At 39.1% G+C, this 27,918-nt stretch overlaps 1 long non-coding RNA gene across 1 annotated transcript in view; it reads right to left on the bottom strand.

Moving 5' to 3' along the window:
- Nucleotides 1-417: 417 nt before the first annotated feature.
- The window catches only part of LOC130705543 (uncharacterized), a 155,138-nt gene continuing 127,637 nt past the window's right edge, over nt 418-27,918 (bottom strand). The window contains exons 4-6 of the long non-coding RNA XR_009005828.1: nt 8,625-8,681; nt 2,003-2,153; nt 418-495 (exon numbers count right to left, since the gene is read on the bottom strand). This is a non-coding gene — a long non-coding RNA (uncharacterized LOC130705543). The remainder of the gene's footprint in view (nt 496-2,002; nt 2,154-8,624; nt 8,682-27,918) is intronic.

Here is a 27,918-nt window from a genome sequence, read left to right as displayed (position 1 = left end):
GATTCATGCATAAGTGATTTATTAAGGAAATGTTCCAGGAAGAAACTGGTAAGGGATGGGGAAGAAGGACCCCAGGAAGAGTATAATTTCTGGCAAAGTACCAGTCTCAGCCTAATCCTGCATAGTTCTCTGCAATATACATTACACATCAAAGTTTCTCCAGCCTCAAGGCAAGGGAGCTGAGCTTTTCTCTTCCCACAGGAGTCAGTCATTGGCTATGGGTTATGGGGTGGGTGGGGAAGAAACATCCATCTTCCTGTGCACATAACCCAAATGGCTCTAGTAGTTCAGAAACAGCACTTGGAAGATTGTAGATGTAAGGCAGTAGGAGCAAACATATAGAAACTGGTGGATGTGTGCACAGAACTGGTAAGTAAACCAGAGGGAATCTGGGCAAGAAATGACAATGGTTCTCTAAATAAAAGTTTTCTTTTCCTTTCGCAAATTTTTTTTTCCTCTTATTTAAATCATCATGGCCTGTAACAGTTGAAGCATCTGAAAATTGAAATAAGTATACATATTTTTTAACATAAAAAAAAAAGAAATGACAATGTTCCCTATACCTATTTCCCTGCCTCTCAGCGACAACATACCTACTTCACTATGGAATAAACAAGACTTTCAACCCTAAATAAAAGCCTGAGTTGTCCAAGGCTGCCTAACCCAATCATTTATAGACCATGTGATACTGAATAAGAATTTAATGTCTCTGAATCTCTGTATTTCTCGAGCTAGAATTTAATAATAGCGTTGGAATGTAAACCTAGGTTTTTTGTTTTTGCTTTTAATTCTTTCCAGTACATTATATCATAAAATAACTAGATCATGAAATTAAAAGGGACCTTGAGTGGGCATGTTCTCTCTGGGCAGGACAGATATCTACCTTTCTCAGAGAGATAGGCATCTATCTTGTTTTTAACATTCTTCCAATTCAGTGGTTTTCCTGACTTTAGACATTCCTAGTAAAATAATAGTATCAGTAATAATAAAACACCCGCAACAACAAAAAATTACCTTCCCCAAGGATTATGCCCACTGAATCATCACTTCTATGCAGAAATCTCTGCTATTCCCCTACTAGATAAATGCCCAGTATTATGTGTTCTCATAACACAAAATATATTTTTCTGTAATTTATCAGAGTTGCAACTCTAAATTTATTTTTATTTCTTTGGCTCTCTGATTAATATTTGTTTCCTGCACTAGACTGTGAATTCCATGACTTCAGCAACTGTGTCTTTGTGTTCTTGTTCACTCTTCTATCCCTAGACCCTGCACAGTGTCTGACATACATTAGATGCTCTGTAAATAATTAACCAGTGTAGTAGAGTGAACATAGCATGGGCTTAGAGCCAGAAGGAAATGGACTTTTCTATAGCCCATTATACACTCCCATGACCAATGTATGAGAGTTCCAGTTGTTCCACATCCTCATCAACATTTGGTTTTGTCGGTATTTAAATTTTATCTTTTCAAGTGGGTGTGAAGTGGTACCCCCTACATTTAATTGGCATTTCTCAAATAACTAATAATGTTTAATAATTTTCCATGTTCTTATTGTCCACTTATATATCTTCTGCCAGAAATACCTTGTTTATCTTTGCTTTTACCATATTCTTCCCCCTTACATTCACTCCTTGGGGGCAAATAAAGCATCTTCTTAAGATATTTCCTGCCAGTGCTTCTCCTAAGATATCTCTACTGACTATTCTTATGCTGTTCTAGAATATGTGTAACCCAGCATTCAGCTATTCCCCTGGCCATACTTAACTGGTTTTACTTTTGCCTTAGGAACACCTGGATGTAGGATGAGAAATCACTCCTATTACTAGGAAAATCAAGTCATAATAAACATCTTATTTTTTAATAGTCTATTTAAGATATGTATGAAGGCCTCACATTACACAGTGCTCTTTATCATACTAAGAAGGCTATGCATTAATTTTCTACTGCTGCCATGACAAATTACTACAAACTTAACAACTTAACACAAATTTATTACCTTACAGCTCTGGAGGTCAGAAATCTGTTATGGGGTCTCATTGTGCTTAAATCAAAGTGCTGTCGGCAAGCTGCATTCCCTTCCGGATGCTCCAGGGGAGAATCCATTTTCTTGCTTGTTCAGGTTGTTGGCAGAATTCTGTTTCCTGTAACTGTGGGACAGTTTGTTACCGGCTGTAATTTGAGGGCATTTCCCAGCTTCCGGGGGCTACCTGTATTTCCTTGACTCATGGCTTCCTTTCTCCATCTTCAAAGCCAGTAACGAGGCTGAGTCTTTCTCATGTTGCATTTCTCTCTCTCTGATCTTTGTTTCTCATGGAGTAGGACTCTGTGATTTAATTGGGCCCACCCAGATAACCCAGTTTAATATCCCTATTTTCAAGTCACCTGATAACAACCTTAATTCCGTTTTGCCCAATAACATAACATATTCACATGTTCTGGGGGTTAAGTTGTGGACAAGTTTGGGAGGCCATTATTTTTCTCAACACAGACTATATCAAATATTTCAATGGTTGAAAGTTACTTTTGACCTTGTCACCACTTGGGATTTGCTTTTCTCATACTCCTTCCTCTGTTTTTTTATTTTTTGTTGTTATTATGGATATCCAGATTTCTCACTTCCTTTATATAAAATGTTACGTTATTATAACATGTGCTTTCAAAATGATAAACCTCATTCTATTCTGCTATCCATGAAAACAAAAGATGTAGAATTAATAAGACTCATACATCTTGGAAGGCAGTGGAAGAATCATCTTAATTAGTTGAATTTATCTGTCAGTTCTCTCATCCCCAAAGTCTTATCAATATATAAATATATATATATATATATTCCCAAATAAATATGGTATTCTCTCTAGGTGTAACTATTATATTAACTGACAAGGGAATAAAAGCTGAATCACCTCAGCACTTACATCCCTCTCTCCTTGTCAGACTCACTATTATTAATATATATGCTTCTTGAAGTCACGGGCTCTCCCCTGGGAGCATTAGACTTGAGCACTCAGCTCCACTTGAGACTGAGGTCCACAATTGCTCAGTGCCTTTGATCATTATGAAATTTATTTAATCATAACAGTCATGATGAAAATAATAGTCTTCTAGCATATTACAGTTTGCAAAATACTTTATAAAATATGATCTCATTTTAAGTCATGTGTCAATCCTGTGAGCTAGGCAGGAAGCACCTTTTTTATTTCTTATTTTTCATTTGAATAACTTGAAGTTGAATGGAGTTAATCTTGCTTAAGTTAACATAACTATTCAGTGATAGTGTGTGGATTTGAACTCATCTCCTTTTCTTTTCACTATGCTTACTATGGTTAATTCGGCAAGTTGCTATGATTATCAGTTTCTGTGATTTGACTCATGAATTTGATAGTCTAGTTTTTGTTCAAGTAGAAACAGATCTGGAATATACATATCTGATATACTGACCGTCATAATTTGTTTTCTAAAACACAATTATCTCACTTGGTATGTACAGTTGACCCTTGAACGGCATGGATTTGAATTGTGTGGGTCCACTTATATGAAAACTATTTTCAACAAACATGCACCAAAGTACTACATGATCTGCAGTTGGCTAAATCCATGGATGTGGAACGGCAGATACAAAGGGCCAACTTTAAAATTATATGTGAATTTTCAACTGCTCAGGGATTGGTGTCCCTAACTCCCACATTGTTCAAGGTTCAGCTGTATATTCTGAATTCAATTTCATGCAGATTCTATTTCCCACTACCTTTCTGATATAATTTTTAGACTTTTCTCTACTTTTTGGCTCTGAGCAGTCTCTAAAAATTGTCTTCTTCTTTACCTTTTTATGATCCCATATGGATCTCCATGTCATCTATGTGTTGCTCTTTCCTCCCAGGGAGAAAAGCAATCTGCTAAATAAATTCTCACTAGAAACAAAGAATCAGATAGCTAGTAGAAGAGACTTAATTCAAGTGGCTAGCAATGTTTGAACTCCAAAGACACAGCCTATCTCACCATAGTACAACATGATGCTTTCAGTAATTTCCCAAATGACATGGTTTTCAGTATTCTTAGTAACTTATTATCATTGTCCCACAAAATATGTACATGATATACATAAGGAAAACTACAAAATTCTGATGAATGAAATAAAAGAAGAACTAAACAAGTAGATAAGACATTCATAAGACAATAGAAGACATTCATAAGAAGACAATATTGTCAAGTTGTCAGTTCTTCCCAACTTGATCTATAGATTCAACACAACCCCAATGAAAACCCAGCTAGTTATTTTGTGGATATTGCCAAACTCATTCTAAAGTTTATATGAAAAAGCAAAAGACCCAAAATAGCCAACACAATATTCAAAGGAAAAACAAAATTGGGGGACTGACAGTACCCAGCTTCAAGAATTATAAAGCTTCAATAATCAAGACAGTGTGTTACTGATGAAAGAATAGAGAACAGAATAGAGAGCCCAGAAATAGACCCACATAAATATAGTCAACTGTTCTTTCACAAAGACGCAAGGGCAATACAATGGGTTAAAAAACAGCCATTTCAACAAATGGTGCTGGGACAACTGGACATCCACATACAAAAAAAAAAAAAAAATCTAGACACAAAACTTGCATCCTCTTCAGAAATGAACTCAAAATGAAGTACAGACCTGAATGGAAGTTGCAAAACTGCACAACTCACAAGTGATAACATATGAGAAAACCTAGATGACCTTGAGTAAGGTAATCACTTTTTATTATATAACACCAAAGGCATGATCCATGAAAGAAATATTGATAAGCTGGACTTTCAATTTAAAACTTCTGCTCTATGAAAGACAATATTAAGAGAATGAGAAGAAAAACCAGACTAAGAGAAATATTTGCAAAAGACACTTCTGATAACGGACTGTTGTCCAATATGTACTCGTAACGCTTAAAACTCAACAATAAAAAAAAAAACAACTACCCAATCAAAGATGGGCCAAAGGTCTTAACAGACATCTCACCAAAGAAGACATTCAGATGGCAAATATACACAAAAAAAGATGTTCCACACCTTATGTCGTTAGGGAAATGGAAATTAATACAACAATAAAATACCCACTACATACCTATTTGAATGGCCAAAATCCAAAACACTGAAACACCAAATGCTGATGATGATGTGAAGCAACAGGAACTATCTTTTATTACTGTTGGGAATGCAAAAGGGTACAGCTACTTTGGAAGACAAGTTTTCAGTTTCTTACAAAACTAAGCATCCTCTTATATGATGTAGGAATAGTGCTCCTTGGTACTTACTCAAAGGAGTTGAAAACGTACGTCCACACAAAAACTTGTACACAAATGTTTATGACAGCTTTGTTTATAATTTCCAAAAGTTGGAAATAACCAATATGTCTTTCTTTGGATGAACAGATAAATAAATGGTGGTGCATCCAGACAATGGTATATTATTCAGTACTGAAGAAACATGAACTATCAAATGAAAAGATATGGAGGAAACTTAAATGCATATTACAATGTGAAAGAAGCCAATCTGAAAAGGCTCCATACTATACAATTCCAACGATATGATATTCTGGAAAAGGCAAAACGATAAAGACAGTAAAATGATTAGAGGTTGCCAGGAGTTAAGGTTGGTGGGAGAAGATTTTTAGGGTAGTAAAAATACTTTGTATGATACTATAATCTTGGATACATGTCGTTACATGTTTGTTCAAACCCATAGAATATATAACACCAACAGTGAACCCTAGGAAAACTATGAGCTTTGAGTGATAATGATGTGTCAATGTAGGTTCATCAATTGTAACAAATATACCACTCTTGGGGGACATTGATAATGAGGGAGGCTATACATGTGCGAGAGCAAAGAGTATGTGGGACATCTCTGTATCTCCTTCTCAATTTTGCTGTGAACCTTAAACTGCTCTAAAAACTTATCTCAATTAAAAGAAGTATTATCCTGCATTAGTTCCCTATTCCAGATATAGATTAACCAGGGCCACATATGCTCTGAGATTGTTACCTTACTGTGAACTAGGTATGGGTCTTCTGCGGCTCCTGCTTAAGACTTTATTAGCCTTATAATCAGTGGTGACACATTTTGACTTAAATAGTAAACTAATAATTAATCAAATTCCTTGGATCTTTTTTCCATTCTAACTCTAGTTAATTGACGATTTCTCCTTCTCTATTTGTGCAATTGGTTATTTGAACTAAAACGAAGGACGTGACATATGACTCAGCTAACTTTCATTTTTTTGGAGTTATCCTATTATTCCGATCTCTGAGGAACTTAGAAAATTGTTATTCTGTTTTGTTATAAAGCCATTATTTCTATTTTTTCTTCCTCATCCATTTTATGTCAACAGCAAATATGAGACTCAACCAGATATCTATTTCTTTATTCAAATAATAGAAAATGATGTGTAAGAGATTGATGACAGTTTAATATGTTACCTCACTTAGTCCTGTCCAGAGCCATTTTCATTTACATAATTTCATAAAAACAACACTTTAAAGATGAAGGAATGGATCTTTTTTTAGAGTACTACCATCAACACAGTATAATAAGTCTATTTAGAACCCCAATTTTTTTTTCCAAAAGGGATTTAAGGTAACTTGTATAATACAGAGCAAGATGGAATAGGTTAAAATTAGGAGTAAAATAATAAAGAGAAACAAGGCAGGAGACCTAAGAATAGCAAGGATGAGACTTAATGTGCATATTATAAATACTTATGCTGAAAATATTATTTAGTAAGAGTTGGCAACCAAAAGGAAAATTTTAAAACCCTGCTTGTTACATAGTTCACAGTACTTACAAGCTATAAATTGATCAGTTCTATTCTTAATGCTGGGAGCAGACGGGACTTTCTCCCCAGGATCCTCAAGAAGAGTACAATATGTGATGTAAAGATTGACGTGTTCAACAACACCTCTCAGTAGACTCAGTGATGAATACTGTGAGCAGTTTCTTACAGTAACCCTCAATCCAGTTTAATGGTCTCCCACCAAGACACAATTTAGTAAAAGGGCGAGGCAGTGAAAACAATGTCCTAAGGAACTGATTGGACACAGTCAAGTTCAGGCTTAAATTGATTGAGCCTAATCTGGGGGCATATTTCAGCCTGTTTAGTGGAATCCTGGGGGTGGCATATCCATCAGGCCATTCTTGGCTGTATCCCTCAGCAGAGCTTTTGATAAATATTAGGCAGCAATGCGTTCCACATTACATTAGCTGGCGAACATTTGGAAGACAGTTTTATTCCATGTAGCCAGATAAAAACAGACCCACATGCCTGGTAGGTAACTGAGCTTGGGGCTGGGCTGACATGAGCCTTACTAGTCAATCTCTAGGAAGCCAACATGGTTGAGCAAAGTGGAATTGAATACCTTTGCTTAAAAACCTTATTTCCAGGAAAGTCTGTCCTGTGTCAGTAACAGGACAGTCACAGGCTGTCCCCTGTTCAGAGGGGCATGGGCATTCATAGCACAGATGACATCATTAGGATGGCTTGGTAGTAATGGAGCAAACGGCACACCTCCAACTAGCAAAGATCCTTGTTCTATGTTGGACCATTTTATTAGCACAAGCCCTTTGATAGCATCAATTTCTTGGCATCCTGGGACTTTGATCACTTTGATCTTTTTAGTTTTCTGGTGCCAAACAGTCTGCAGCTTTAATTTTCTCGCTTATATAGCTCAAAGTTTCTTATCTTTTGAGGCTGAGGAAACTGCTGTCTCTGGCTCTCCCTGAGTGACCTTATCTTATCTCACAAGGTTTTAGACACACACACAGTGATAACCCCTTGTCTGGGCAGAGTGGTGGGAGGCATGGGGAGGAAGGGTTAGGCAGGGATGTGGTGCTCCTTCCCTTGTTCTGCATGGACACGTCCCTGGGGACCTTGCACCCTTGGGTAAGGTAGTCAGCACACTCAATCATACAATCTCAGGAAATGCCTCATAGCTGATTTCATCTAAAGACGGATGAGAAGGTGTTTTTAAGAGACTGACCAGTGACTTTGAAATCTCAAACCACTCCCCACAAATAGGCATCAACTCTGCCTAACAGGTAAAGAAAGATGGCGTTGATAAGTCTGGCAGGGTTACCTCTTATTAGTTGTGGGACTTCTCAGCTACTCTATTTTCTCAGTACTAAGTGGAGACAATGATACTTCTTCTCAGGATTGTTTTGAGGATTTAAGTCATTAACATACAAGTAAAATGCCCTCATGGTATCGTGCCTGTCATTGTCTCTACTTATATCAAGGTATTTCATCAATTTTAACCGATCTCCTTTTTCCCTTTCATCTTGAATTTTTAAAATCAAGGTGAAACAAAATCTATATTTAATTTTCATATGTTAGTATTTTCTTTCCAAAAACTGTTTTTAATTGGTAGTATATCTTATATTCAATAGCTTCATAGAAATGAGGACTATTATAGAGATGGATAGTTAAATAGATAAAGATATCACTTTTCTTATTGTCTCAAACTACATTTTTTTCTATAAAATTCATAATTAAATCATAAGTCCATAATTATATCAACAAAGGAAGCAGTGTGCTTTAGGGGAAAACAAGGACAAGCTTTGGAATTAGGCTAGATTTGAATATTGGTTCTTACCATTTGAGCAGTGAAAGTACTCCATTGTTTAATCTCCTTGAGTCTCAATATTCTCACCTGTAAAATGGAGAAAATAATACATACTTAATAAGTTAAAATAGCATCTAGTTAGGGCTTGGCACAGAGTAGGTATTCAGTGCATAAGTATATCTTTTCAGTTAGCAATGTGCTAAATTTTGTGGGGATCACAAAGATGAACAGAAGGAAAGAAAATTATAATTTTTGATTTTCTATTTTGTATTAGGCTCTGTGGTTGATATTCTATGTGTGCACATCTCAATTCTCCTGAAAACCTGTGGAGAAGTTTTTAATATTCCCATTTAACAGATTAAGAAATTATTTCTCAGAGAAGTTAAACACCTTATCCAGAGTCATTTCTTGCCCTGAATGAGCTTGTATTCTAATTGGAGACATGAGTAACATGTATCTGAAGAGCAAAGAAGATGTACAGTATGCAAGAAGTATTATAAAGGCAGATATAGTACCTACAATTGAGTAAATACAGGTGATAAGCATCAAGAATTTAGAAGGAGAAATCTTCCTGGGTTAAAGTGTTTATCAACCAGGATAGGTTGCCTTATGCTGCAGTAACAAACGACTCACAAATTTCAGTGGTTAAAACAGCAAAGATTTAGTTTTAGCTCATGGCCCTCAAAGTCAGACACATCATAGCTGCTTAGAAAACCAGGCTGAAGTAGACACCATTGCCTTTGATATTGTTGGTAACTGCCAAAGTGATAAAAGAACTCCAGAGAGTCATAAAATTAATTAAATTAATTAAATGCTTGGCCATTGAATGCTGTGGTCCAGAGTCACTTCCAATTTCAAGTCATTGGACAGAACTAGTCATGTGACCTTTGCAAACTCAAGGGGGTCAGAAAGCCTAATTCCACTGTGTGCCTGAGAAGAGGGAGATCTGGAAATATTTGGTAAATGGCAGTAGTAATTAACACCATGTGATTCTTACAAGAGTCTAACATAATCTATTTTTTAGTGATTTTTACAAATCAACATTTTAAAAAATACTATATTTTCTAAATACTGAGACAGACTGGGACCTGGGACCCTTTGCTGCAGTGCTGCAATGCTTGCACCTGGACACACCTCTCTCTGAGCAACAAAATACAAAGAAACTATATGAGACTAAAAGTAACTGCATGCATGCACAGTTGGGACAAATTCTGGACAAAAGACACAAAGAAACCAAAAAACCCAACTGCCACTTTTGAAGAGGCCGGAGCAAAAGCAGGGTACTGCTCAGGCCCTTGCACACACCACCACCTAAGGGGTGGGTAAACCACCTAAGCCACCGCTCCTGCCCTACCCCTGGACACACCCTTACTCTCACCCCATATGAGGAACAACTCGCCCCCCTCTCAGTGAGTGAGCCAGCAAGGGAAACTGTTGTTTATTCTCCCTCCCCACTGCTACGGAACTGTTGGAGTTCTTGCTCCCAATAAAACCTTGCCTGAATTTCTTGTCTGACCTCTGATCAATTTCTATTATTAATGCAAGCCAAGAACCCTGGTCGGTAACAATAATAGTTTTGGTTAAAAACTGCACTACTCATAAGGATATGTCTGAATTTTCACATGTATGCGAGCCTATTACTTAAGTCCACTATCTACATACAGGAGATTACTTGTTTACAGTCATCACTGCTGATTTCTTTCAAACCTTTACTAAGCACCTGCCGGTAGAACCTGTACTTGTTGGTAGAAACTGTACCTATTCAAGCCTCTGCTTCTTATCTTCCCCTCTGAGCAGACATTACATCCCAGGTACTCGTTTATCCGAAAAAGATTTATTGAGTAGTTGCTGTTTACATAGCACATTTACAGGGCACCTTGGGAATGACAAATACACAATCATACTAGGACAACTTTTTAAGTATCTACCATCTATGTGGCTGCCTAGACCAGAAGCTAGAGAATCACCCTGTACTTCTCCCCCTTCCTTACTATATATGCCATTATATAGTTATCAAGCTCTGTTGACATCATATTTTTAGGACAATTGACTGCACATTGTAATCGCCTGGGATACTTTAAAAAATGCTGATGTTAAGGTCCTATCTCAAGAGACTCTTATGTAATTGGTTTTGGAAAAGGCCTGATCATTGGGGTGGGGGGCTGTTCGTAAGCTTCCAACTGATTCTCATGTGCAATCAAGTTTGAGATACAAGAAGTCTCAGTTCTTTCTACTAATTTTCATTCCCACTGCCCACCTTTGGTGGAAGCCCTTCTAATCTCTAATGTGGATTAATTCAGCAATCTTCTCTCTGGTCTCCTTGCCTCAACCTGGATTAGGGGCCCCAGTGCCATGTTCTCATTGTGCCCATGGCACTTATACGGTCTGCATTAATACTGCCTCTTTATCATCCCTTTGCTCTATTAGACTATGAGCATGCTGCAGGCAGCAGCTAAGGTTTATTATATGTCTAACTTGTAGTTCAGGATCTGGCATATAAAATGTGCTCAGTAAGTGTTTGCTGAATAATACAAATGAGTAAATGTTCAGCGAATCCTGGGCAGTAAATCAGTACAAAGATGAATAAGACAGAGGATCTCCATAACAGCGTTCATTGTTTGGTGGGGTAAATGGACATGAAAACACTTACAATGCCATATGAAAAAGGCCTATAACAGATGGAGAAGTTGTTTCTGAAGTATGGGAAATAAATAAGATAGCAGGAAACATTGCCAAAATAATCCTAATTGCTATACTGCTATCCCATGATTTGCTCCCAATAATCCCAATAATATTCACTAATATGCTATTTAAAATAAGAAAGCTAGAGAGGAATTAAGAATAGACTATAGGGGTGGTTTCATATTTCTAGTCTTTTAACACAGTCTTTCATGACTTGCTGTTTCCCAGAGTACTTTACTGACCATCTCTTTTGTATCTGTATGTCCAGAAGACCCTAGAACACCTACACATTTCCACAACCATCTGAAAAACCATATAGGTCAATGGCAAAATGCTTGTATACATTCTTCTCTGTATATATGATTGCATCTCAGCTCCAAATCACCCTTCCAGGCTCTGTTCTGTGATGCAGAGTTGAAACTGCAAACTCAGTGTTCCCTTTGCTAGCTGTCTTCCTTTTAGGTTCTGCCAGTAGGGGGCACTAGAGAGAGCTGGAAAGGCAGAAGTTTGGAGACAAGGAACTTGATTCTCCTTGCCCAGCTTGCCTTGCCTGTTACTATTACCATGGCAACCATGACCTTAACTCTTGCAGCATTAGTTGGCTTGACTTCTTTTTCACACCCTGAACCAGTCCTCAGTGGTTCTTCCAACTGTTCAGCTATCTGTCCCATGGAAGGATCCTGATTGGCTGCTGGGGTCATGTGCCCATCCCTTAGGCCAATCACAAACTGATTTGCAGAGAGAATCGGTTCTATGATTGGCAGGGCCTCTGGACATGCCCACCACTGTGGCCAGGAACCAGGTTTGCCTGTTATTGGAAGAAGGGTCATGGGAAGGGGTACTAGAGCACCAAAAATATAAGCTACCACAATTGACAATAAGGTTAAACGGGGAAAAATAATTTTCAACTTCTGAGGAGTCTTAGATATTGAGTAAGCTATTAGTCCTACAGTAGCCTCCCACAGAGCTGCAGGCTCCTCTTACTGACACTCCATTTTATTGCCATACCATATCTCTAGTGGATCCCAGACATACCTGAATTGACACAGGTGCCAGAGCCTAACGTCCTGCTGGGGTCTGATACACACAGGCATGTTTAACATGCTAAGGGAACAAAGAGTAATGAATAAATAATTGCTTGCTGGAGTCCAGAAAGGATTTAAAGATGTCATTTGAACTGGATCCTAAAAAATCAGTAGGTGTTTAGCAGGCGAGGAATGGGAAACAGGAGTGTAGAGGATATTCTGGGTTATGAAAATAGCAAGTGCAGAGAGGAATGGAGGCATGAAAAGGCATAATGGGTTTTGGAGAATCATTTCATGTGACTGAGCATGTATGGGGGTGGGGGTGTGATACGTCTGGAAAGACAGATTGTGGACAGATTGTGATGAGCCTGGGTTGCCATCAATTCTCTTGGAAAACATCTGCTTCCCATGTGCTGGCCAAAGCGACAACCATTTTCACACATACTGTATGATGGGGCTCCCTGTTACATATGCCTGGAATCAGTTTGCTTCAAAGGGTGCATTCCAATGAGATGATACCTGGGAGGTGAAGACGGTAAGAATTCAAACGATGTTTTCAAATTTGTTACCTGAGCACATTTCAGATTTCAGTACAATATCTTCAAGCTGTTGCAAAGTACAGAGTTTTTCATCCTCTGCATTTTTGCACCTGCATGTTTCCTCACCCACCGCTGGGTCACACTCTGTGTAGCTTCAGAAACGGAAGTAGAAAGTTGGGCTGGGAAATCAGGTAAGAGAACAAATCTACCTGAGGCTGACTCACCTCAAATATGTAAACAAAGTTTAGCTGCAATGGAGCTGTTGAAGTACAAATAGCTGTAGGCATTGGAACAATATAACAAGGCTAAAAATGATGCTGGGACATATACATTATTTCCAACTAAAAAATAAAGGACAAGGCAGAGAAAAAAATCAGGGATTTAGAAATGTGTTTTGGGAAATTCATCATGACCTCCACACTGCTCCATATCTTTCTGAACCCACTGACAACTGATTTCCACAGGCTGGATTTAAAACTGTTTATGATTATCTTCACCCAGGTTTTGAGGTTAATTAATTATACCTTTGCCTGGTAGTGCCACGAGTATGGGAAGCAGAAACAGGGGGAGGCGATGATGATTAAGAGCTATTTGAAAACTCAAAATTGCCAGAAATAAATGTTGCAGGGAAGGCAAGGGTGACTTGGAAATAGTTGTGACCTGAGGACTTGGTGGGCTTGGCTACTTGCAAATTGTAGGATCGGTAGCAGAGTGACCAACTCATTCTGGTTTGCTCTGGACTTTTCTGGTTTTAAAATGGAAAGTCCCACTTTCACTGTGCTCCCAGTCCCAGGAAAACAGAAGTGTTGGTCACCCTAAGGAAGACTGGTGATCTAGCTGACCATAATTCAATAAGCCAGGTGAGGCAGGCCAGTGGTTTGGGAAAAGTGAGGACTTCCCCAGGAAACCGTGTAAATATGTGAGGGTCAGCCTAAATTGGAGGGCACAGAGGCTAGACTGTGGACAGTCACCTCCAATCAAACCCATAATTTGAAGATTGACCAAATCATTTACTCTTTATCCAGATATTGAGAAATATCAAGCCATTGTAGGTTAAAAAGTTTTAACCCTTTTATAAATTTGATATATTTTTAGGAAGTGTGTATCTTGGGAGCAAAACTCTATAATAATGTTAATGAGAAGCGAAGCAACACAAATCTGTTTTCATCACTGTTAACATAGCTTAAATCACAACACAGGAGGAAACAGCTGCTCTGGAAGGCAGCCTAGGAGCAGATCAGCAGAAGCTGATTATCTGCTAATGAGCAGGTTTTAGTGGTGAGCCCTGGTGGAAAACCTACCAGACTCAATCCTGAAAGCCATCCACAGAACAGGAGGTGTGTGTGAATCATTTGATTGATGTGAAAAAAACTCAAAACAGATTCTTCCCAGCACTCTAGAGGCTGTCATGCCTCACTGCCTTCTTTTCTGTTTATGTTAAGGAGATAGGATACTTCAGTAAGTAAATGTGTGTAGTATTTAATTAAACTCGCTGCTGGGCTCCATGCGTGAGGCTGGTCCTCATTCAGGGATTATTGGACTGCTGCATCCTGCCTTCTCACTCATTTCCCTTCCTTCTGGTGCTTCTACCTCCAGCTCAATACCAGCAGGAGCTGTGGAGCATCAGGGTAAATGCTTTAGTATTATCTTGTTGTATCCTTATCTTATTCTTTAGATAAGGAAACCGAGGCTCAGAGAACTTAAGTCACTTTTCTAAGGTCTTCTAGCTTGGAGAACTATGATTTAAACTCAGGTTCTGGGTGACTCATAGCCAATGCTTATGACCACTTATGTAATAGAACATAAATGTATTTAGCAAAAACAAACTATGGTATGCAGCAGTGGTTCTCAAAATTTGTCCTCAGACCAGTACCATTAGCATTACCTGGGAACTTGTTAGAAATGCACATTTTCAGGCCCTACCACAGACTCACTGAATCCAAATTGTTGGGAATGGGCCTTAGGAAGCCCTCTGAGTGATTCAGATGGACAACAAAGTTTATGAACTACTAGTATGTAGGCTGTATGCTGGGCACTAAGGATTTAAAAAGAAAACATTAGGTTCCCTGACATCCAGGAGTCAGAGTCTAACAGAGGAGGCAAGTATAGAAAGACCATCAAAATCGCACTTATTGGTGCACTATAAGTACAGTGAGAAAGTATGCATAGAAAATTAGGAAAGTAAAGATAAGGATAACTAACCTGGATGGAGCAGGAAAAGCTTTTGGGAAAAGCGGTTCTTGGACAGACCCTGAAGGCACGAGAAGGCTCTGGTCACAGTGACAAGAAGGAGAGAGTATTCTAGGCAAGGGGACAGCATAGATAAAAGAAATAGATGACAGGCACCTGTGAAAAGCAGTTACTCTGGGGATGCTGGCATGCGCGACGGGACGGAGGAGGCAGCGATGAGTCCACGCAGTGGGCGGTGAGTGGGAGGCCCTCTGCCATTCTGCAGCCCCACCCACCCCCCGCTTGTTGAAGCTCGGGAGACTGGCTCCTTGAAGCCTTGGATTGGAGACTTTATCCATGACATTTATGACTGCCCTATGGTCCCAGATGAGGGGCACCATATCACAAAGGCTTGTTCTTCATAAGCTACTGAGCCCCCAGTAATTCGTGCATATTATTTATACCCCACACTCTTTTCTCCTCCCTTCTTATGAAGTCCCCCATGCCACAGCCATCAGCTAGAAGACGTCAAGCTGTCTGGTGGACAGTGTTGTTTGACACAGACTCAGTAGCTAGTGATGTCACTTATGGTTTATATCATGAATTCTTACTCAATTCTTTGTTTCCTCACATCACCTATCACTGAATAATATGCTCACACCATAGGACTTCAGTCTGTATTTCCAGATCAGTATTTTGGCATGGACATGGGCTATATTTGAACACTTAAAATAAAATAATGGTGCTACATTCATGTCGGCATAGCAGAAAGAATGTGAGACTGGGAATGAAAGAGGCCAGGGTTCTAGCCCCAACTCTGTACTTTCCAGCTGTGTCCATTAAATCACATTTGAAGGTCCATTTATTTAAGCTTGTGAAGCCTTAATTTTTATTATCTGTAATGTTGGGTTGCTGTAGAATTAAATGGTATAATATTGGTGCCTGGAACTCAGTAGATGGTATTCCTTTCCTTATCTTTATGTATATCCAACTTGCAGTATTGAAGAGATTGCCTCTTCAAAATGCCCAATATCAAGACTGGGCAGAGATTTCCTTTCTCTTTTTCTAGATATTCTGTCTCTGTGGATTTTCTGTGTTCTCTCCTACCCAAACCTTGGGGTACAACCAGGGCTAAGTTGTTAAACCTGTATGGGCTTCAGTCTTCTCTCTGGTAAGATGGAGTGACTGACCTTTGTAAATAGTTTTTCAAACTACTTTTCATCCAGGACCCTTTGTTCAAGTAAAATCTGAGCAGTTTTGAGAAGATGGAAGCAACTTCCTCACTGGCAGCTAATCTCTGCTCACTTCCCCCAAGTATTACAATCAGATGCCTGTACCTTGAGAAAATGAGAGCTCTACAGGGATGGTGGTGCCTTATCTTCTGTCCCCAAACTAGCTCCACCTCTGCTTTCTCCATCTTAGTTGACGATAAACCAAAATTTCTGTTGCTCAGGTCAAAATCTTGATGTTATCTTTGACTTCTCTGTCTCACATCCCAAATCTATGGTTTTTTACAGGAAATTCTGTTTACCTTACTTAAAAACTATATCGAGAATATGTTTTCTTCGCACCATTTCTACTGTCACCACCAGCTCAGCTGGCATTATCTCTTGCCTAAGTAACTACAGTAGCATCAAATTGGTCTCTGCTTCCCCAAGCAGTCACAGTGATATTACTAAAACAAGTCAAATCAGGTGACTCCTCTGCTCAGAGCTCTGCACTGGCCCCTGCTTTACTCAGATTACAATTCAGAGCCCCTCACCCAGCTGGTTCCTCAGACGCTAGTCCCCTTTTCTTCTCTGGCTTCATTTCTCCCACACCTCCATCAGCTGCTGCCACAGTAGCCTCTTTGTTGGTCTCAACTCGCCAGGCTCCCTCCTGCATTTGTGCCCTTGCCATGGCTGTTCCCTCTGCTTGAAGGCACTTCCCCAGATGCTATGGATGGAATCATGTTCCCTCAAAAATCATATGTTAAAGCCCTAACCCCCAGTATGACTGTATCAGGAGATAGGGTCTTCAAGAAGTAATTAAGGTGAAATGAGGTTGTCAGGGCAGGACCCTAATCCGATAGAACTGTGGCCTTAGAAAGAACTCTCTGCCATGAGAGGACACAATGAGAAGGCAGCCATGTGCAAACCAGGAAGAGAGTCCTCAACAGAAACTGAATTGGCTGATACCTTGATCTTGGACCTCCCAGCCTCCAGAACTGTGAGAAATAAATTTCTGTTGTTTAAACAGCCCACACTATGGTATTTTGTTATGGTAGCCTGAGCAGACTAAGACACCAGATCGCCACAAGGCTAACTTCCCCACTCCTTCATCTTGTTCTCAAATGTCATCTCTTCAAAGAATCCCATCACAACATTCTATTAACATTGTGATGCTAGAATTCCCAGTTTCCCTTCCTCTGCTGTTATTCCTCATTCAAAGAATGCATCATTTTCTAACCTGTGATGTAATTCACATATTATGGCTACAGTTTATTGTCGGGCTATGCTGCTAGGAGGTATATTCCTTGAGAGATCTCTTTTTTTGCTCCCAGCTATGTCCCCAGAGCCTAGAACAGTGCCCAGCACATCGTAGGTGCTCATTAAATATGTGTAAAGCAAGTGAATAAATGGAATAATAACTATACTATTTCTTAGCTGTATGAGCTTGGCAAGTGGTTGACCTATGTAAGCTTTATCTCTAACTTCAGTTGATTGTTATGAGAATTAAATAAGTAAAATTTGAGTAAAGACAGAGGAACTGCATGTCTTGTTCATCATCATATGCCAGTGTCTGAGACGTAATAGTTCTCAGAACAAGAGTTAGGTGCTTAATGCAGTGCTTGACAAATAGTAAGGGCTCATCAAGTAATGATTATGATTTTGGCTGAACGAAATGTCTGCTTTTAATCATTGTCTTCATCTTAGTCTTGAGAGCTGGCCTGGATTAATGAAGAAAAATCCTAAAAGTCTTCCTATTCTCTTTGCACTCAGGCTTTCAGCACCAGCCACACTTGACTTTGCTGAGTACCAAATGTATTTTCCTGCATCCTGTTTCAGTGCCTTTTACAATGTTGTACTTGTGACCTGGAATGTTCATCTTTTCTCATGCTCCACCTGACAAAAACTCCCGTTGTGTATATCTGTCTGATTCCTATTCAACTTCCAGAGCTTAGCTCAAACATCACTTCACAGGAAACTTTCCCTAACTCTCCAGAGTGGGTCAGGGCTTTTCATAATCTGATTAGTAGCACCCTGTACTTTTTAGGAGGGTTATATCCAAATTGCCTGGCACAGTGTCTAGTATTCAGTAGTTGTTCAACAAATATGTGTTGCATGGATAAAGGGCATTATTTATGACCAGATACTTGATATCCATAATTTAATTTGATATTTTATGGTAGGCATTAAAATTATCTCTAATACACAATAAAGCAGGCTCAAAGAGGTTGAACAACTCCCCCAAACTCACATAGCTAATAAGTTGTAGAGTCAAGATTTGAACTCAGTTCTCTTAAGCTCAAGAAAAATTACCCTTCCCACTGCAAAGGAATTGCTCCTGAGATTCCTCAAGCCACTTCCCAATTCCTTTCCTTTAGTGAATGTAAAAAAGTCAAAACATGTCCTCACCTGACTGACTTTTTGCCCCCAACGTTCCCTACATCCCCAGTGATCCCAGGACCCCTAATGCCATTCCAGAAGGTCCATGATCCTGGCCAGCTATCTCCCTCTTCAAGGTTTACCCCTTATCTTTAGGATATCTATCCGTATAATTTGTTCAGTACTAAACTTCCTCATCTCATCAAATGGCACCATCATCAAGCTGATAACAGAGAAGACATCCTCCATTCCTTCTTTACTTCACTGTCCCAAACAATCCATATGTAATATTTTCTGTGCTGCTACCAGGTATGTCTCAAGTCCATCATTTTTCTCCACTACTCATAATGTCCAAACTGTGTCCTCTCACAGCTTCTAATCCTTTCCAACATATTTTTTTCTATCAGTCAGGAAACAGAAACTATGCATTCCAGGAACAAAGGGTTTAACATAGAGTAGGGGCTTATGAGATTGTTGAAACAGCTGCAGAGTGGGGGCAGATGCCAGAGAAACTGATGCTGAAGGTCTGAGAAGACAACGCTGAAGATCAAGGCCTGCATTACCAAATCTGGTGGGTTTTCAGAGCTTGCCTGGAAGTTGCCATCATTCTCAGAATGTCTGAGAAGCTCCTCAACAGGTTTCGTCAATAGCCATGAAGCGAGTAATTTTCGGGACTAGGCTGGGAAGTTCTGTGATGCTCACATGTGCACATTCATCTGGCTGCTATCACCTCTAGAGAACAAAGCTTCCGATTCACTTCCACTTTCCAGGTATCACAGATGTGGCATTCCTTGACAAGAGCTAGCCCAGGACGAAACATAGGAGGTGATTCTGAGAAGCAGAATTGCCAACTTTAGAAGGACATGGTGGTGGCACTCAGTTGACAACAGACAGCCTGCCCCACCATTTGCTACACAGCAGCCAAATTATCTTTAAACCCTAAAAACAGAATATTTTATAACCGTGCTTAAAATAATCCAGTGGCTTCCTCTTAGGATAAAACCCAAACTTGCCCCCATGACCTACAAAGCTTACTTGATTTTTCTCCTGCTACCTCTTCAATTTCATCTCATTCCAGCCTTCACTTTAACCATTATATTCATTGGTTTTCATTCTGTTTCTTCAACATGCCAAACAGTTTCTCACCTTAGAATTCTTATATTCTTATATTTACTCTCCCTTCTGTCCAGAATATCTTCCTCCTTGATTTTCACATTCCTTTTATCTCAACACTTTATCTAAAGAGTCCTTTCCAAGTTCTCCCTGTTGCCTCCTTATTTCTTTCAGTGCATTTATTGCAATCTGCTTTTATCTTGTCTATTTGTTTAGCTATTATCTGCTACACTCCTTGGAATGAAAGCTCAGTGAAAGGAAGTACCATATTATCAGGGGGCTAGTTCTCGGCCCTGATTTAGCTATCAGTTAGATGTTCAGTTTTAGAACATTGCTCATTGTAGGCTGAGTTCATTGCCTCAAAAAATCAGAGAACATCAGTTTCTTTGGTGCCCAAGAGCCTGCATTGTACCAACCTTACTAGAAGTGCAAGAAAGGTAAGGACAAGGTCTCTCAGTGCAATGCTTAAACAGTTTCAGTACATCCCAAGCAAAGTATCCTAATGCAACCTGAACTCCGAAGCTTTCTGCTATGGATGGTCTACAACCCCTCTCTCCTTTCATCCCTTGGAATAGCCAGAAATCTCATATTAATTTGATTAATTATAACTTTACCTCCTTTCCAAATCTGTCAAAATCTTCTTCATTAATCAGCACCCAATATAAATACACTCAGATTCATTTATTTCTTTTCTGTGCTTCTACAGCTCTTGGTTATTATTCCCATTATAACACTTACCACCAATTAATTGATTACTTTGTATATGCAATTGACGCCTCCACTAAATTATGTGTTACTTGAGAGCAGAGATTCTGTCTGGCTCATCTTTTATCTCCAATGGTGGGTGTGGAGAAGGCACTCAGGAAACATTTATTGAATTGCATTGAATTCCTTCCGAAAGCAAAGTGCTGGGTAAATCCCACTTAATTACAGGATCCTGGAGACACCTTAGCTAAACTGCTTATAGATCCATAATGCAGAATGCTAACTTTCTCCCCTGATTAATGGTGTTTTCCAACCATTCATCTCATCTTTCTATTTATCCCTTGCTGTACTGTGTTCTCTTGACTTCCACATTATGCAGAGTGCATGCTACCTTGTTTTGTTCCCAGTGAATTCTCATAAAATAGGACATACCTCACCAGTTTCTGGCTTCCCGGAACTAACCCTTTTCTGCAAACCTGATGGGCTGTATCACATTCAAATATTTGTATGAACACATCATTCACCTGTCCCTTCAAAGTCTAATTGGTACTAATTAGCAAATAAATCAAACTGAGTTTTCCATTAAACATGCTTTCATCAGTGTCAGTATTTACTTGTTTGCATTTAGTAGAGGAAAACAGGAAGAAGAAACATTAGCAACTATCTTTCCTCTTGTTTAAGATGAAAATAAATAAGCATTTGTTAACATGGAGGGGGAAGTGTTTTTTAAATTTTTAAAATAATAACATATCCTGATGTTGTATGAAGGGAAGAACCCAAGACTGAAAGTAGGAGATAATACTAACATAGCTACTAACTATTAAATATTATGTGCCAGACAATATAATAAATTATTTTTGAGCCCACAATATTGCATGGCAAGTGATTTTCTCCATTTTCCAGTCTAGGAAAATGATTTTTATAAGAATTAAATAACTTGACCAAACTCACAGAGATAATTTGTAAACTAGGTAAACTAGGCCTTAAATCTTGGCAGTCTGACTTCAAAGTTCAAGCTTTATTTCCTTCTCTCCGCAGCATTCTGGACCTCATTTGGCCTTACAATGGATTGTGTTTTGGATAGCAATTCTTTATCTCACCCTGTTTTCATACTCTAGTCCCTTGACTCTGGGCTAAACTGTGAAACTGGCTTTGGCCAATAGAATTAGGTAGGAGTTCTAGTTCTAAGCCTGGGCCCTAAGAAGCTCACATTCTTCTGCTTACTCTCTTGTTCCTCTCCTATAGACATGAGAACAATGTGCCTGGACTATCCCGTTGGTCTCAGGAGAGAATGAGGAGAGACATATGGAGCAGAACCACCCTTAGCTGGGCCCAGTCATAATCATCCAACCTCCAGTAAGCTAAATGCATGTGAGTGAACCCATCCAAGGGAAGCAGAACAGCCCAGCTGAGCCCAGCCGAGATCAACTAAACCCCAGTAAGCCATACACAGGTAGATGAGCCCAGACAAGAGTAGCAGAACAGGCTAGAAGAGTCTCAGTTTCTAGCTAATCCATATACTCAGGACAAATGAGGAATGATTGTCATTTTAACCACTGAATTTTTGGGTTGTTTCTTTCACAGTAATAGTTCACTGATACAGCCACTAATTAGCTCTACAAATTTCCTTAATAATAATGCTTACCACCATTTATTAAGAACTTACTATATAAGATACAGTGCTAAACACTTTATATCATCACTCCCTTAAATCTTTCTCAAAACCCTCTAAGGTTTTCACAGATGAGATGAATGAGACAAATGGAGATGAAATAACTTAAGTTCACATAGCTTGTACGTGGCAGAGGTGAGATGCAAACATAAGTTTATCTGGGTCCAAAGTTGTACTCTTTGTGTTATACCAATATGGCTTCATTCATAATCTAGAACTCCTTTGGAAAATAGTCAGCTGTGTAAATGTGACTTCCACTTAATTTCTCTGGGTCCATTTTCTTCAACTAGAAGGACCTAACTAGATAATATCTGTTTTTCCTCTTACCTTCTACAGATCTATGTTCCTTCATCCAAAAGTTATTTGAGGCAAGTTTGACTTAAAGCACATCCGGAATTTGATGATGATGAGAATGGTGATGAGGACTGTGATGATATATACAAAGAGATTCAACACCACCTAGATGAAGCTGGGAAATAGTTTTGCCAAGAACCAGAACTCGATGATTGCTGCAAGTGAGCATGAAATTTAGCTTTGCAAACTTTGAGGTAAGGTGGCAGAGTAAATCTGGGTCACACATCTTACTTCCTATTACCTAGCAAAACCACCACCAACAACAAAATAATAAGTGTCACCAAAAAATCTACTAGCAGCAAATAAGCAAGAAACTAGATATAATGTTAGGCTCACAAAGAGTAGAAGTGGCTGCCAAACAGGACACTGAATATTCATGACAGCTCCTGCTCCCAATCCTGGTGCTTAGGAGTGGTACAGGGATATAGGCAGAAAACTTTGGGGTAATAGAAATTCTGGGAAGTCTCATCAATACCCCTTAATCTGAGGTTATCAGTAGGCAGGCCGAGGAAATACATTTTTTTTCAAATCCGTAGGATTAAAAGCTCTATTTATCCTTGTAGATTTCAAGAGCTCAGCAGAGGTTCTCTTTCTCTCTCTCTCTCTCTCTCTCTCTCTATATATATATATATATATATACATATGTATATATATATGTATATATATTAGGAGATAAAGTGTGGAGTGAGGGAGGTCAGAGGCACAAGTGACCAAGGTCAAAGCAGACAAAGAAAAGTACAGGAAGTGCTTGGATTTAGACACAGAGGGAAGTGGAAGGTGAAAGTTTACATATATAGTGGAGTTTGCCAGGGAAGACTTCATGGATATTGGTTTCTTGTCTCTGCAGTCTTTCATGTGTGACTTTATGAGATGTATGTGTATGTATGAATGTGTTGAAATAAGTTTAACAGGTACTTACACATCTTTCATCACCACTACCACCAAACTACACATAGGTACATACACACCACACACCACACAAACGCACAACACACTACACACCACACACCACACACAGTTCTACTGCAAAATAATTGACACAAGTATCTTAGAGTGGCTATAGAGATGCCATCTGTTGTTTCCAGGGGCTGCTCCTCTAGGCATTCCAGTTTTGTGTTTCTTTCAGACAAAATCAAAGAAACGTTCATCTGTTTCTCTGCTTACCCAATGTCTCCATCATGATGCTCTGTTTTGCTTTCTGCATCTGAATCAATCTATTTTGCCTCAGGGAACAGCCTTCTGTGTTAATTCCCTGGTTCCACCATTGTCAAAGAGCCTGTGTGAAGTGGAATTGACAAGGTTATCGTATTTCATGTCATTTTATTATTGAGCGTTTCTTTGTCACTAATATCACCCTCACTCTTTTTGCAGACCTTCTCAGAGTCACTTTCTTCCCAAGTCTGGATTCAAATGTCGCTCCTGATTGAACTATTTAAATAAACTCAATTTTTAGCTTGCTTTTACTAAAATCACTCTTAATAACTACTATTATCTCTTATAATTACAATAATCACTTTGGCTCAGAGTGACTCACAACATTAGCCTTCAGTCCAATAAACCTTGGCAGTTGTATTTGGTGGAAGGTCTAGGGTATTTTTAGTAAGAAAATAGCTGTGATGGCTGGATCTGGTGGATCAGAGCTGTATTGAGAGATCAGGAAGGCTTAAGGCTTCCCAAGGTAATAAAATTAAAGTTTTAAAGCAACCCTGGCTAGATCTTAAGATTGGGAGACAGTATTAAAAAAAAAAACTTTAATTTTATAGTCTGGAATGTCAGACTATTTAAACCCATCTCTGCCACCTACAGGCCTTGTGTTCTTAGGCAAGCTATTTAAAGTTTCTATGCCTCAATATCCCCATCGGTAAAATGGGTATAATAAAACACTTATCCTCACAACGGTTTCAGTGGTTTCCATTCTGATTGATCTGTAACCTACCACTTCTTAAATTTTTTTTTACCACTTGTTAAATGGTTTGGCTTTAACCATAAAATAACCATATCGTATGGGTTTTGTGTAAAGATTAAACAGGTAACCAATGTAAAGCACATAGAAAACACTGTATAAGGCACATAGAAAACACTCAGAAATATTGGACACTGTTATAATTATTATTTTTCATTTTTATCATTACTTCTCAAGGGTCAGAGAGCTTTCATCTGGGTCATAGATGTTATCTCATAAAATCCGATGCTAACTATTAAAATCATGATTTTTATTGCATTTTACAGGTGAGAAAACCATGACTCAGAGTGGGCAAATGAATTGCCAATGTTACAGAGCTAACAAGTGGCAAAGATGGGATTGGAACGCTGGTCTGGTTCTTATACCTTTCTTCTATACTATATTACTCTGGACCAGAGACAGCATTTATAAAACCCAGAGGAAAACATTTGGGGTCAGAATATCCACAATAGTAACAATTATGGGTGCCAGAAAATGGGATTGAAAAAGCCCTGGGCAGAAATCACATCACACCAACACCCGCAATGGACTTTTGCAGTTCTTTGTTTTAATTAAAGAGTAGGCTCTTAAATTCCATAGGTTCAGTGCTAGTCCTGGGAGCAGAGGTTGCAGAAGAGAGAACAAGTAGTCTCAACTTCATAGATATGTGTGAGACACAAGGAAGAGTAGAGCAATTAAAACCTGCAGCTTTCTCTTTTTTAAGAGTCATAGTGGATGCTGTGATGTGTCACCAGATCCCTCCCTTCAGGACCAAAATAAACTATTCCCCCCTGCTGCTGGCTCTCGCTGACAGCTCTCCCTGCATCTCCCTCTGAGCACTGCCACCAGCTGAAAAGAGCCCACTTGTCCAAGGTCAGTCCCCTTCTAGGACACGGCCTACATCCAATGACTGTCAATGCAGAGGTATAAAGGGCTATCCCCCTCGCCTCAATGTGGGGCAACTCTGTAGGGCCACCCAGCTCCAGAACCCCCTACCTGCCTCCCTGTGAAATCAGCTGAGGTTCTGACTACTTCTCTTTCAACTTGCCTGTCTGCCTTCACTTTGCCACAGGTATTCACCCTAACAGCACTACCCAGTGAATTTCCTGCATACAAATCAATGCCTCAGAGTCTATTTCCCAGGAAACCTGAATTGCAGTATGCGGTAAAGCACGCATTTTTGTCGTGGCAGCCAACTCCAGTTACTCTCTGTATTTCTGAGGAAGTTCTAATGATTCGTCAAATATTTACTGTAGCATCAAGTAAATACAGCAGGACATGGTAAATATCAGGAGCACTTTCATAAGCATCAGAATGGAAACATTTTATTGATTTCCAAGGAGCAATTTAGCTGTTGTCAGAGGCTAAGTCAGTGGTCCAGAAAAGAGATCCAGGTCTGCGTGAGCACATCCATTAACATTACTTTATCTCCGGGTCTTGAATGTGCAGCGCAGCATGGAAAAATCTTAATTACCGCTAAACAAATGGTGAAATGCTATCCTCCTGCTCAGTGTTTCAGAAGCTTCTTCCTCTCAATTTGTTCATGTCTGTACAGGCCCCCAGAGGATTCCCTTTGGAGTTGAGTCATTATGGCCACAGGGTTGCCTTCCAGGTGCTATGGCAGCAAGAGAACATTCCTGAACCTCTTCTGGGTATGGAGATCTCATGGTGCATTACTGCATTTCTTAGGGGTATGGTGTATGAAGGGCAGAGCACAACCATCTCTGGGTTTGGGAACGTGGATGATGTGTCATCATTATGTCTACATCTCTGATCAAATCCCCTCACCTCCAGTCATTACCAACAACCTTCTTCAAACGTGGCTTCCATTCTTCTAAGTCTTCTCCCATCTTTTGCCCTGAAAATCCTGCAGGCTCTTCAAGGCTTGAAGAAATGTGACCCGCAATGACATCTAGTCACAATCGATTACTTCTATAACTTCTATTCTAATAAATTTAAACTTTTTCAAAAAGCGATTAACCCTTGTACATGTTCATAATTTTAGATATAAGAATTTAACCTCTGAAATTCTATCCTAAGGGAATAATCCAAAATGTACATACAAGTTTTTCAGTATAAAGATACATAAAATTCCTAGGTATGACCATCAAAAACAAGTCTTTGTTTTCCTTTTATGCTCTGTCTTCTTTCAGTAGGATTTAAGCTCCATCAGGGCAAGGATCATGTCTGGTCTCTTCAATTCTATATCTCTGGTTTCTAAAACAGTGCTTAGCACATGGTAAATGTTCAATCAATATTTAATGAATGAATAAATGAATTTACAAATGTGCAGAAAGTAGCTAAAAAAAGCAATTGTGTTGAGATATAATGAAGGTTTGATAAAAGGAGAACACTAATGTATTTCTGGTTGGAAAGAATTACCATTGTAAAGATGCCAAATTCTCTAATAATCTATGAATTTATAGCACTTCCACTCAAAAACTGACATCTTGTTTTGGAAGTTAAAAAAATTCTTGTAAAATTCAGCTGGAAGAAAAGAATAAAATAGCCCTTTTCTTTTTAAGAAGAGAAATAGGAGAGGTTTTGTCCTGCCAAATGTATACACACACACACACATGCACACACACACACACACAGGCACACACAGAGTAATCACAATGGTGTATGGGAAGAATACTTTGCCTGGTGACAGAACAGCTTCGATTCTGTAAGGTATGAAAACATGAAATGTCTTCTTCCCACAGTTACTGTTAACTGCTCTGTTGAACCTTCCTTCCCCACTGGTTAGCAGCCATCTTAAGCATTATGATTATTAAAACAATCTATATTCAGTCCAGGCTATTCTAAAGCTTTAATTGCAAAATCCTACCCTCCACCCTCCCTTTAGTATAGACTTAACTTGTGGCTTAAGGGTCCCTAAGAGGCAGAGGCACGACTGAAGTTTTCTCTCACTGCCCTTCCCCTCCCAGTACACTACTGAAATCCATACTGGGAAATTAATATACTCGTATTTTCTGTGGAAATTTCAGCTGTTACTAAAGAAGTTAGTAAAATCCCAATGAATCTATTGTACATCCAGGCCTAACAGCTACATTCTTGGTGACTCTGAATGGTGATTCCTTATGTGAGTGCAGGTTGGGCCTTTTAGCACTTTTCTGAAGGTATGGGATGCAACATTAACTCCATTTTTAAAAATTCAAGTGTGAAGGGGATAAAAGGAATGACATTAAGTTCTAAGCATTTACCATCTTCTCTCTCCCGCTTCTCCCAAAGGAGAGAGACATATTATTTGTTAGGTCAGTTCTGGATCCTCCTTTATGTATATAAGAATCAGGGCAAAAGGCAAAGGATAACACAAAGAAAAGAAAATAATAAACGATCTGAGCCAGAGAGGCAGCGAGACAAGCCTGGAGAGGATGGAAGTTTTTGAGGTGCATGTAGTGGGGAAAACAAGAGATTCGAGACAACTGTGGAGTAAAAGAGAAATTGAAAGGAAGTGATATATGGGGGAAGGGGATTTTTTTAAGGAGTTTTGCTTGCTTCCAAGAATGTATCCACTCCTTTTGAAACCTCTG

The sequence above is a fragment of the Balaenoptera acutorostrata genome, chromosome 17 (assembly GCF_949987535.1).
Source record: "Balaenoptera acutorostrata chromosome 17, mBalAcu1.1, whole genome shotgun sequence".
In the NCBI taxonomy this organism is placed as follows: Eukaryota; Metazoa; Chordata; class Mammalia; order Artiodactyla; family Balaenopteridae; genus Balaenoptera; species Balaenoptera acutorostrata.
Note: the sequence above shows the minus strand (reverse complement) of the source record. Positions and strands in the feature narration are given on the sequence as shown.